Here is a 13,193-nt window from a genome sequence, read left to right as displayed (position 1 = left end):
GCTTGAGAGTTTCCAAAATATGACAGAAAAAAAGGATTTAGATAATCAATCATGAATTCTGTGGATTCCTGCAACTTAGAGACTACTATATGAAAGAGATCAGGATGGACCCCTCCTGAGAAGTGAATAGTGTGATCCAGATCATCATAATCAACGCATACAAAGAAACCACAATTAGAATTATATTGGGACTATATAAAAAAATGCTACAAAATACATAAAAAAAAAGATGGGAATCAGGATTTAACATAAAACTTAGTGATGAAGATTGGCTAAGATTGGTATAATCTGCCAGACATTAGCCTCATGTATGAAACAAAGTGATTTTGAAGCAGAAACATATTTAGGTTACAAGGTCAGAGCTGCAGTGACTTCCTGACAAGTACAAATGAGCATTTCATGGGTTGTACTGGCAACAGATATGACAAATGTTGGGTGGCTGGGAGATTGTTTTTTAATCAGTCTTGAATATGTCAAAGATTACCCACAATATTAACTTTGAAGCATTGTTAGTTTTGTGTAGCATCAGATAAAACATGTACTCCCTCCCCTCTTAATTTGAAAAGAGGACATTTGTAATATGGAAATGATTGAATATTTGGTGGTTTTGAGGAGGACTGATGCAGGACAAAAGTATTAATCTTTTATGACAACAATTCTTGGGAGTGAACATTCCTGCCATATACTCAAGTCTATGGTGAAAACAATGTTCAGTGTTCTATTGATCTATTAATAAAATGTTTTCATTTGAATTCCAATTTGCCAAGAGACCTTCTTACAAGAAAGTGTGCCATATGCACTAACACAGTGGAAATGAATCATAATGAAGCCTGAGGGTTAAGGAAACAGTTTGTCATCAACTAAATACTGTAGGTGTCCAAAGCCTGAGGGTCAACCTCTTTCCCCGGATGAAGCAGAATCCAGTCACGTTAACTGTGCGTTGTAAGAATGGAAAAGACGGTCATAAAAAAAAAATAATAATTACAACACCCACACTGTATCAACATTCAGAGTGGACCTAATTTTTAAGAATAGAGGGATAGATGTAGTGTATAGCCTACTTGTTAAATAGACAGGATACCTGCAGCAGCAGCACCAGCGAAGCTCTCTGAACAGATCAGCAATGTGACCCACAGTCCACACAACCGAAGACGCAGCCGAAACACAGCAAGCGGTTCCGCGAAAACGGGAGCTTTGCAGCTGCGGGTCCGGGTGAGAGGACATCGGTTCTCACAGTGGAACTGTTCAGACAGAAAGTCTGGCTCCCGTGTAACGTCGCAGACAACACCATCTCAGAGATAGGATACTGACTGCATTTAAACACTAAACTTTCGCAAAAAACAGCAAAGCGAAAAAGAAAAAAAAGAGCATGGAACATTTACATGTGCATATATTATTATTAACTATATTTCGATTAATGCGTGTGTGTTTAAATACATGTGTATGTATGTATTTTCAATGAGTGAAAAGACGTAGTTACTGTAATTAACGAACACATTTTAGCAATGGCCTGCTGTTTAGCTCATTATAATAATGTAAAATTTCACTTACCTCTACATTTTTGAGCATTTCCTGTGACATGTCAATAGCCTCCCTCTACCACCAACTTCCCCAGTAATTCCTTGGTCAGCGACTGATGCTGCAACTCCATTACATGTTCATCCACCTGCTGAGCAGACACTAACCTGTTCACGTTTTGGATATTAATCCGCTGCTGCTGTGGTGGGGAACTACGTTGCGTTGGAGTGTGATGATGGTCGATAATTATCTTAAAGCTACAGTAGTAGTTGAAATAAACTGCCCCTTTGTTTCACCATACATGCATGGCAGAAATGTTCGCTTCCAAGATTTTTTGTAATAAAAACATTACAGATCAATCCTCTGCATTCTTTGTGCTTTTGGATTTTTTTTTGAGGATATCTTTGGCTGTGTTGATGCAAATTGCTTCAAATTTGGTGTAGGTGAAGTTATTTTCCACTGTCAGGGAATATCAACATTTTTCATTATCATATAACACACTATTCAATCAATATCTGACGCTAAAATGATGTGGGTGTATTTTAGGGATATCATAGTATGGTGTGAATGTGGGTTTAGGAATAAATGTGTGTGTGTGTGTGTGTGTATGTGCAACTCCAGGCACTTCTTGTTCTCACATCAAGTTCAAATCGACATGATACACAGGCACCTACACCTACAAAGAGGCTCATACACACATTCACTCCTTTGAGTAAAAAACACAAACAGGCATCTTGAGGGACTTCAAAGACTTGCCCTCTACGTGAACCCAAACAAAAGTCTGGTTTTGTTTACACAGGTGCAATTACAGGTAAACACAATGTTTCACTTTGTTTGGGGCTCAATTCATCCTGACTGTCAAAGACACAGCCTCAGACGCTGAAGACCTCGACCTCATCAACATCAGTCACAATGTACTGAAAAAGAAAAAGGTTAAATAATTTATCAAAACTAACCCTAACCCTATCATATTATAGTGATTACATGTACAATAATTACATCAAATCAAACATAAGCTAGATGTTTTGTATGACCTGTGTGAATATCCGTTTTTGATGAAGTTTAAAATCCTTATTTTTTATCAGTAGTTTATGATTTTACTTTCACTGAACTCAGTACCACTTATACTTCATATACTAGTAGTATGGAGTACTTTTACTGTATACGTTTTGGAGGAATATAGGGTCAAAGTTCACTTTTTGCAACAAACAATAGGGTAACATTTTTTGATGAAGTATAAAATCCTTATTTTTTATCAGTAGTTTATGATTTTACTTTCACTGGACGTATTCAGCTGAGGTAAGGCTGTTTTCTGATTTTTTTCTTTTTTCTACTGTCCCATAATATAAACCTCACTAATGAAGTTAACATCATATAAGATATACTTCTGTACCCTCAGTGTTTGAATTTATAATGATTTCACTGTTTGGATGTGTTTTTCTATTTGTGTCTGTTTTTGTGTGCATTCAGCAGGGATACGGCTGTTTTCTGATTTTTTTCATTTTTTTATTGTCCCATAACATAAACCTCACAAATAAAGTTAACATCTCATAAGATATAGTTATATACCTTCAGTGTTTGATTTTGCAATGATTTTACTGTTTGAATGAGTTTTTCTATTTTTGTCTGTTTTTGTGTGCATTCAGCTGGAATACGACTGTTTTCTGATTTTTTTTCATTTTTCTACTGTCCCATAACATAAACCTCACAAATAAAGTTAACATCTTATAAGATATACTAATGTACCCTCGTCGTTCCTCTCGTCTTGGGACCACAAACGACATATGAAATATTCACACTCCAGCGACCTGTAGAAATGTAGTTCCTCCAAAACTTTCGCTCTGGCCAAAGGGTCTAAGACTGTATAGAGTCTGACATGACCTGATTTTAAGTTTTTGGACACAGGACTTTTTTCCCCTGGCCAAAAAAAACTGCCCAAAACACAGTCTGTAAAATTCAAACGTAAGAAAGGTGGGAAACTGTCTTTTCTTCAATAATTCCTAAAGGCAATGAGCCTGGATGCTGATTTCTCCGTATGTGTATCAGGGACTCCTGTCTGATCCAGGGTGCCGAGTTTCAGACCTGTGTAACCTTCGGAAAGGTCAAAGGTCAGCCGTTTAGGTGTGTTTTTTGTAATAATTCCTAAAGGCATTAAGCTAGGAGTCTGATTTTTCCTTATGTGTATCAGGGACTAAGGCTGATCGAGGGTATTTTAATCTTTTTTCTACTGTCCTATAATATGAAGTTAACATCTTATAAGGTATATTGATGTACCCTCAGTGTTTGAATTTATAATGATTTCACTGTTTGGATGTGTTTTTCTATTTGTGTCTGTTTTTGTGCGCATTCAGCAGGGATACGGCTGTTTTCGGATTTTTGTCATTTTTCTACTGTCCCATAACATAAACCTCACAAATAAAGTTAAAATCTTATAAGATATAGTTATATACCTTCAGTGTTTGATTTTGCAATGATTTCACTGTTTGGATGTGTTTTTCTATTTTTGTCTGTTTTTGTGTGCATTCAGCAGGGACACGGCTGTTTTCGGATTTTTTTTCTTTTTATTATTGTCCCATAACATAAACCTCACAAATAAAGTTAACATCTCATAAGATATATTTATATACCTTCAGTGTTTGATTTTGCAATGATTTCACTGTTTGGATGTGTTTTTCTATTTGTCTCTGTATTGTGTGCATTCAGCAGGGATACGGCTGTTTTCTGATTTTTTTAATTTTTCTACTGTCCCATAACATAAACCTCACAAATAAAGATAACATCTTATAAGATATAGTTATATACCTTCAGTGTTTGATTTTGCAATGATTTCACTGTTTGGATGTGTTTTTCTATTTGTCTCTGTTTTTTTGTGCATTCAGCAGGGATACGGCTGTTTTCTGATTTTTTTCATTTTTTTATTGTCCCATAACATAAACCTCACAAATAAAGTTAACATCTCATAAGATATAGTTATATACCTTCAGTGTTTGATTTTGCAATGATTTTACTGTTTGAATGAGTTTTTCTATTTTTGTCTGTTTTTGTGTGCATTCAGCTGGAATACGACTGTTTTCTGATTTTTTTTCATTTTTCTACTGTCCCATAACATAAACCTCACAAATAAAGTTAACATCTTATAAGATATACTAATGTACCCTCGTCGTTCCTCTCGTCTTGGGACCACAAACGACATATGAAATATTCACACTCCTGCGACCTGTAGAAATGTAGTTCCTCCAAAACTTTCGCTCTGGCCAAAGGGTCTAAGACTGTATAGAGTCTGACATGACCTGATTTTAAGTTTTTGGACACAGGACTTTTTTCCCCTGGCCAAAAAAAACTGCCCAAAACACAGTCTGTAAAATTCAAACGTAAGAAAGGTGGGAAACTGTCTTTTCTTCAATAATTCCTAAAGGCAATGAGCCTGGATGCTGATTTCTCCGTATGTGTATCAGGGACTCCTGTCTGATCCAGGGTGCCGAGTTTCAGACCTGTGCAACCTTCGGAAAGGTCAATGGTCAGCCGTTCGGTGTGTTTTTTGTAATAATTCCTAAAGGCATTGAGTCAGGAGTCTAATTTTTCCGTATGTGTATCAGGGACTAAGGCTGATCCAGGGTGCTGAGTTTCAGACCTGTGCAACCTTCGGAAAGGTCAAAGGTCAGCCGTTCGGGTGTGTTTTTTGTAATAATTCCTAAAAGCATTGAGCCAGGAGTCTGATTTTTCCGTATGTGTATCAGGGACTAAGGCTGATCCAGGGTGCCAAGTTTCAGACCTGTGCAACCTTCGAAAAGGTCAAAGGTCAGCCGTTCGGGTGTGTTTTTTGATTCATGATTTCACTGTTTGAATGTGTCTTCTATTTTTGTCTGTTTTTGTGCGCATTCAGCTGGAATACGACTGTTTTCTGATTTTTTTCATTTTTTTATTGTCCCATAACATAAACCTCACAAATAAAGTTAACATCTCATAAGATATAGTTATATACCTTCAGTATTTGATTTTGCAATGATTTCACTGTTTGAATGTGTTTTTCTATTTTTGTCTGTTTTTGTGCGCATTCAGCTGGAATACGACTGTTTTCTGATTTTTTTCATTTTTTTATTGTCCCATAACATAAAACTCACAAATAAAGTTAACATCTCATAAGATCTAGTTATATACCTTCAGTGTTTGATTTTGCAATGATTTCACTGTTTGAATGTGTCTTCTATTTTTGTCTGTTTTTGTGCGCATTCAGATGGAATACGACTGTTTTCTGATTTTTTTCATTTTTTTATTGTCCCATAACATAAACCTCACAAATAAAGTTAACATCTCATAAGATATAGTTATATACCTTCAGTGTTTGATTTTGCAATGATTTCACTGTTTGAATGTGTTTTTCCATTTTTGTCTGTTTTTGTGCGCATTCAGCTGGAATACGACTTTTTCTGTTTTTTTTTCATTTTTCTACTGTCCCATAACATAAACCTCACAAATAAAGTTAACATCTTATAAGATATTCTTCGGTACCCTCAGTGTTTGATTTTGTAATGATTTCACTGTTTGTATGTGTTTTTCTATTTGTCTCTGTTTTTGTGCGCATTCAGCAGGGATACGGCTGTTTTCCTATTTTTTTTCATTTTTCTACTGTCCCATAACATAAACCTCACAAATAAAGTTAACATCTTATAAGACATACTAATGTACCCTCGTCGTTCCGCTCGTCTTGGGACCCCAAACGACAAATGAAATATTCACACTCCTGCGACCTGTAGAAATGTAGTTCCTCCAAAACTTCCACTCTGGCCAAAGGGTCTAAGACTGTATAGAGTCTGACATGACCTGATTTTCAGTTTTTGGACACAGGACTATGGGCTTTTTTCGCACGGCCAAAAGAAACTGCCAAAAACACAGTCTGTAAAATTCAAACGTAAGAAAGGTGGGAAACTGTCTTTTCTTCAATAATTCCTAAAGGCAATGAGCCCGGATGCTGATTTCTCCTTATGTGTATCAGGGACTCCTGGCTGATCCAGGGTGCCGAGTTTCAGACCTGTGCAACCTTCGGAAAGGTCAAAGGTCAGCCGTTCGGGTGTGTTTTTTGTAATAATTCCTAAAAGCATTGAGCCAGGAGTCTGATTTTTCCGTATGTGTATCAGGGACTAAGGCTGATCCAGGGTGCCAAGTTTCAGACCTGTGCAACCTTCGAAAAGGTCAAAGGTCATCCGTTCGGGTGTGTTTTTTGATTCATGATTTCACTGTTTGAATGTGTCTTCTATTTTTGTCTGTTTTTGTGCGCATTCAGCTGAAATACGACTGTTTTCTGATTTTTTTCATTTTTTTATTGTCCCATAACATAAACCTCACAAATAAAGTTAACATCTCATAAGATATAGTTATATACCTTCAGTATTTGATTTTGCAATGATTTCACTGTTTGAATGTGTTTTTCTATTTTTGTCTGTTTTTGTGCGCATTCAGCTGGAATACGACTGTTTTCTGATTTTTTTCATTTTTTTATTGTCCCATAACATAAACCTCACAAATAAAGTTAACATCTCATAAGATCTAGTTATATACCTTCAGTGTTTGATTTTGCAATGATTTCACTGTTTGAATGTGTCTTCTATTTTTGTCTGTTTTTGTGCGCATTCAGATGGAATACGACTGTTTTCTGATTTTTTTAATTTTTTTATTGTCCCATAACATAAACCTCACAAATAAAGTTAACATCTCATAAGATATAGTTATATACCTTCAGTGTTTGATTTTGCAATGATTTCACTGTTTGAATGTGTTTTTCCATTTTTGTCTGTTTTTGTGCGCATTCAGCTGGAATACGACTGTTTTCTGATTTTTTTTCATTTTTCTACTGTCCCATAACATAAACCTCACAAATAAAGTTAACATCTTATAAGATATTCTTCGGTACCCTCAGTGTTTGATTTTGCAATGATTTCACTGTTTGTATGTGTTTTTCTATTTGTCTCTGTTTTTGTGCGCATTCAGCAGGGATACGGCTGTTTTCCTATTTTTTTTCATTTTTCTACTGTCCCATAACATAAACCTCACAAATAAAGTTAACATCTTATAAGACATATTAATGTACCCTCGTCGTTCCGCTCGTCTTGGGACCCCAAACGACAAATGAAATATTCACACTCCTGCGACCTGTAGAAATGTAGTTCCTCCAAAACTTCCACTCTGGCCAAAGGGTTTAAGACTGTATAGAGTCTGACATGACCTGATTTTCAGTTTTTGGACACAGGACTTTGGGCTTTTTTCCCACGGCCAAAAGAAACTGCCAAAAACACAGTCTGTAAAATTCAAACGTAAGAAAGGTGGGAAACTGTCTTTTCTTCAATAATTCCTAAAGGCAATGAGCCCGGATGTTGATTTCTCCTTATGTGTATCAGGGACTCCTGGCTGATCCAGGGTGCCGAGTTTCAGACCTGTGCAACCTTCGGAAAGGTCAAAGGTCAGCCGTTCGGGTGTGTTTTTTGTAATAATTCCTAAAAGCATTGAGCCAGGAGTCTGATTTTTCCGTATGTGTATCAGGGACTAAGGTTGATCCAGGGTGCCAAGTTTCAGACCTGTGCAACCTTCGAAAAGGTCAAAGGTCAGCCGTTCGGGTGTGTTTTTTGATTCATGATTTCACTGTTTGAATGTGTCTTCTATTTTTGTCTGTTTTTGTGCGCACTCAGCTGAAATACGACTGTTTTCTGATTTTTTTCATTTTTTTATTGTCCCATAACATAAACCTCACAAATAAAGTTAACATCTCATAAGATATAGTTATATACCTTCAGTATTTGATTTTGCAATGATTTCACTGTTTGAATGTGTTTTTCTATTTTTGTCTGTTTTTGTGCGCATTCAGCTGGAATACGACTGTTTTCTGATTTTTTTCATTTTTTTATTGTCCCATAACATAAACCTCACAAATAAAGTTAACATCTCATAAGATCTAGTTATATACCTTCAGTGTTTGATTTTGCAATGATTTCACTGTTTGAATGTGTCTTCTATTTTTGTCTGTTTTTGTGCGCATTCAGATGGAATACGACTGTTTTCTGATTTTTTTCATTTTTTTATTGTCCCATAACATAAACCTCACAAATAAAGTTAACATCTCATAAGATATAGTTATATACCCTCAGTGTTTGATTTTGCAATGATTTCACTGTTTGTATGTGTTTTTCTATTTGTCTCTGTTTTTGTGCGCATTCAGCAGGGATACGGCTGTTTTCCTATTTTTTTTCATTTTTCTACTGTCCCATAACATAAACCTCACAAATAAAGTTAACATCTTATAAGACATACTAATGTACCCTCGTCGTTCCGCTCGTCTTGGGACCCCAAACGACAAATGAAATATTCACACTCCTGCGACCTGTAGAAATGTAGTTCCTCCAAAACTTCCACTCTGGCCAAAGGGTCTAAGACTGTATAGAGTCTGACATGACCTGATTTTCAGTTTTTGGACACAGGACTTTGGGCTTTTTTCGCACGGCCAAAAGAAACTGCCAAAAACACAGTCTGTAAAATTCAAACGTAAGAAAGGTGGGAAACTGTCTTTTCTTCAATAATTCCTAAAGGCAATGAGCCCGGATGCTGATTTCTCCTTATGTGTATCAGGGACTCCTGGCTGATCCAGGGTGCCGAGTTTCAGACCTGTGCAACCTTCGGAAAGGTCAAAGGTCAGCCGTTCGGGTGTGTTTTTTGTAATAATTCCTAAAAGCATTGAGCCAGGAGTCTGATTTTTCCGTATGTGTATCAGGGACTAAGGCTGATCCAGGGTGCCAAGTTTCAGACCTGTGCAACCTTCGAAAAGGTCAAAGGTCAGCCGTTCGGGTGTGTTTTTTGATTCATGATTTCACTGTTTGAATGTGTCTTCTATTTTTGTCTGTTTTTGTGCGCATTCAGCTGAAATACGACTGTTTTCTGATTTTTTTCATTTTTTTATTGTCCCATAACATAAACCTCACAAATAAAGTTAACATCTCATAAGATATAGTTATATACCTTCAGTATTTGATTTTGCAATGATTTCACTGTTTGAATGTGTTTTTCTATTTTTGTCTGTTTTTGTGCGCATTCAGCTGGAATACGACTGTTTTCTGATTTTTTTCATTTTTTTATTGTCCCATAACATAAACCTCACAAATAAAGTTAACATCTCATAAGATCTAGTTATATACCTTCAGTGTTTGATTTTGCAATGATTTCACTGTTTGAATGTGTCTTCTATTTTTGTCTGTTTTTGTGCGCATTCAGATGGAATACGACTGTTTTCTGATTTTTTTCATTTTTTTATTGTCCCATAACATAAACCTCACAAATAAAGTTAACATCTCATAAGATATAGTTATATACCTTCAGTGTTTGATTTTGCAATGATTTCACTGTTTGAATGTGTTTTTCCATTTTTGTCTGTTTTTGTGCTCATTCAGCTGGAATACGACTGTTTTCTGATTTTTTTTCATTTTTCTACTGTCCCATAACATAAACCTCACAAATAAAGTTAACATCTTATAAGATATTCTTCGGTACCCTCAGTGTTTGATTTTGCAATGATTTCACTGTTTGTATGTGTTTTTCTATTTGTCTCTGTTTTTGTGCGCATTCAGCAGGGATACGGCTGTTTTCCTATTTTTTTTCATTTTTCTACTGTCCCATAACATAAACCTCACAAATAAAGTTAACATCTTATAAGACATACTAATGTACCCTCGTCGTTCCGCTCGTCTTGGGACCCCAAACGACAAATGAAATATTCACACTCCTGCGACCTGTAGAAATGTAGTTCCTCCAAAACTTCCACTCTGGCCAAAGGGTTTAAGACTGTATAGAGTCTGACATGACCTGATTTTCAGTTTTTGGACACAGGACTTTGGGCTTTTTTCCCACGGCCAAAAGAAACTGCCAAAAACACAGTCTGTAAAATTCAAACGTAAGAAAGGTGGGAAACTGTCTTTTCTTCAATAATTCCTAAAGGCAATGAGCCCGGATGTTGATTTCTCCTTATGTGTATCAGGGACTCCTGGCTGATCCAGGGTGCCGAGTTTCAGACCTGTGCAACCTTCGGAAAGGTCAAAGGTCAGCCGTTCGGGTGTGTTTTTTGTAATAATTCCTAAAAGCATTGAGCCAGGAGTCTGATTTTTCCGTATGTGTATCAGGGACTAAGGTTGATCCAGGGTGCCAAGTTTCAGACCTGTGCAACCTTCGAAAAGGTCAAAGGTCAGCCGTTCGGGTGTGTTTTTTGATTCATGATTTCACTGTTTGAATGTGTCTTCTATTTTTGTCTGTTTTTGTGCGCACTCAGCTGAAATACGACTGTTTTCTGATTTTTTTCATTTTTTTATTGTCCCATAACATAAACCTCACAAATAAAGTTAACATCTCATAAGATATAGTTATATACCTTCAGTATTTGATTTTGCAATGATTTCACTGTTTGAATGTGTTTTTCTATTTTTGTCTGTTTTTGTGCGCATTCAGCTGGAATACGACTGTTTTCTGATTTTTTTCATTTTTTTATTGTCCCATAACATAAACCTCACAAATAAAGTTAACATCTCATAAGATCTAGTTATATACCTTCAGTGTTTGATTTTGCAATGATTTCACTGTTTGAATGTGTCTTCTATTTTTGTCTGTTTTTGTGCGCATTCAGATGGAATACGACTGTTTTCTGATTTTTTTCATTTTTTTATTGTCCCATAACATAAACCTCACAAATAAAGTTAACATCTCATAAGATATAGTTATATACCCTCAGTGTTTGATTTTGCAATGATTTCACTGTTTGTATGTGTTTTTCTATTTGTCTCTGTTTTTGTGCGCATTCAGCAGGGATACGGCTGTTTTCCTATTTTTTTTCATTTTTCTACTGTCCCATAACATAAACCTCACAAATAAAGTTAACATCTTATAAGACATACTAATGTACCCTCGTCGTTCCGCTCGTCTTGGGACCCCAAACGACAAATGAAATATTCACACTCCTGCGACCTGTAGAAATGTAGTTCCTCCAAAACTTCCACTCTGGCCAAAGGGTCTAAGACTGTATAGAGTCTGACATGACCTGATTTTCAGTTTTTGGACACAGGACTTTGGGCTTTTTTCGCACGGCCAAAAGAAACTGCCAAAAACACAGTCTGTAAAATTCAAACGTAAGAAAGGTGGGAAACTGTCTTTTCTTCAATAATTCCTAAAGGCAATGAGCCCGGATGCTGATTTCTCCTTATGTGTATCAGGGACTCCTGGCTGATCCAGGGTGCCGAGTTTCAGACCTGTGCAACCTTCGGAAAGGTCAAAGGTCAGCCGTTCGGGTGTGTTTTTTGTAATAATTCCTAAAAGCATTGAGCCAGGAGTCTGATTTTTCCGTATGTGTATCAGGGACTAAGGCTGATCCAGGGTGCCAAGTTTCAGACCTGTGCAACCTTCGAAAAGGTCAAAGGTCAGCCGTTCGGGTGTGTTTTTTGATTCATGATTTCACTGTTTGAATGTGTCTTCTATTTTTGTCTGTTTTTGTGCGCATTCAGCTGAAATACGACTGTTTTCTGATTTTTTTCATTTTTTTATTGTCCCATAACATAAACCTCACAAATAAAGTTAACATCTCATAAGATATAGTTATATACCTTCAGTATTTGATTTTGCAATGATTTCACTGTTTGAATGTGTTTTTCTATTTTTGTCTGTTTTTGTGCGCATTCAGCTGGAATACGACTGTTTTCTGATTTTTTTCATTTTTTTATTGTCCCATAACATAAACCTCACAAATAAAGTTAACATCTCATAAGATCTAGTTATATACCTTCAGTGTTTGATTTTGCAATGATTTCACTGTTTGAATGTGTCTTCTATTTTTGTCTGTTTTTGTGCGCATTCAGATGGAATACGACTGTTTTCTGATTTTTTTCATTTTTTTATTGTCCCATAACATAAACCTCACAAATAAAGTTAACATCTCATAAGATATAGTTATATACCTTCAGTGTTTGATTTTGCAATGATTTCACTGTTTGAATGTGTTTTTCCATTTTTGTCTGTTTTTGTGCTCATTCAGCTGGAATACGACTGTTTTCTGATTTTTTTTCATTTTTCTACTGTCCCATAACATAAACCTCACAAATAAAGTTAACATCTTATAAGATATTCTTCGGTACCCTCAGTGTTTGATTTTGCAATGATTTCACTGTTTGTATGTGTTTTTCTATTTGTCTCTGTTTTTGTGCGCATTCAGCAGGGATACGGCTGTTTTCCTATTTTTTTTCATTTTTCTACTGTCCCATAACATAAACCTCACAAATAAAGTTAACATCTTATAAGACATACTAATGTACCCTCGTCGTTCCGCTCGTCTTGGGACCCCAAACGACAAATGAAATATTCACACTCCTGCGACCTGTAGAAATGTAGTTCCTCCAAAACTTCCACTCTGGCCAAAGGGTTTAAGACTGTATAGAGTCTGACATGACCTGATTTTCAGTTTTTGGACACAGGACTTTGGGCTTTTTTCCCACGGCCAAAAGAAACTGCCAAAAACACAGTCTGTAAAATTCAAACGTAAGAAAGGTGGGAAACTGTCTTTTCTTCAATAATTCCTAAAGGCAATGAGCCCGGATGTTGATTTCTCCTTATGTGTATCAGGGACTCCTGGCTGATCCAGGGTGCCGAGTTTCAGACCTGTG

The sequence above is a fragment of the Solea solea genome, chromosome 2 (genome assembly GCF_958295425.1).
Source record: "Solea solea chromosome 2, fSolSol10.1, whole genome shotgun sequence".
In the NCBI taxonomy this organism is placed as follows: domain Eukaryota; kingdom Metazoa; phylum Chordata; class Actinopteri; order Pleuronectiformes; family Soleidae; genus Solea; species Solea solea.
Note: the sequence above shows the minus strand (reverse complement) of the source record.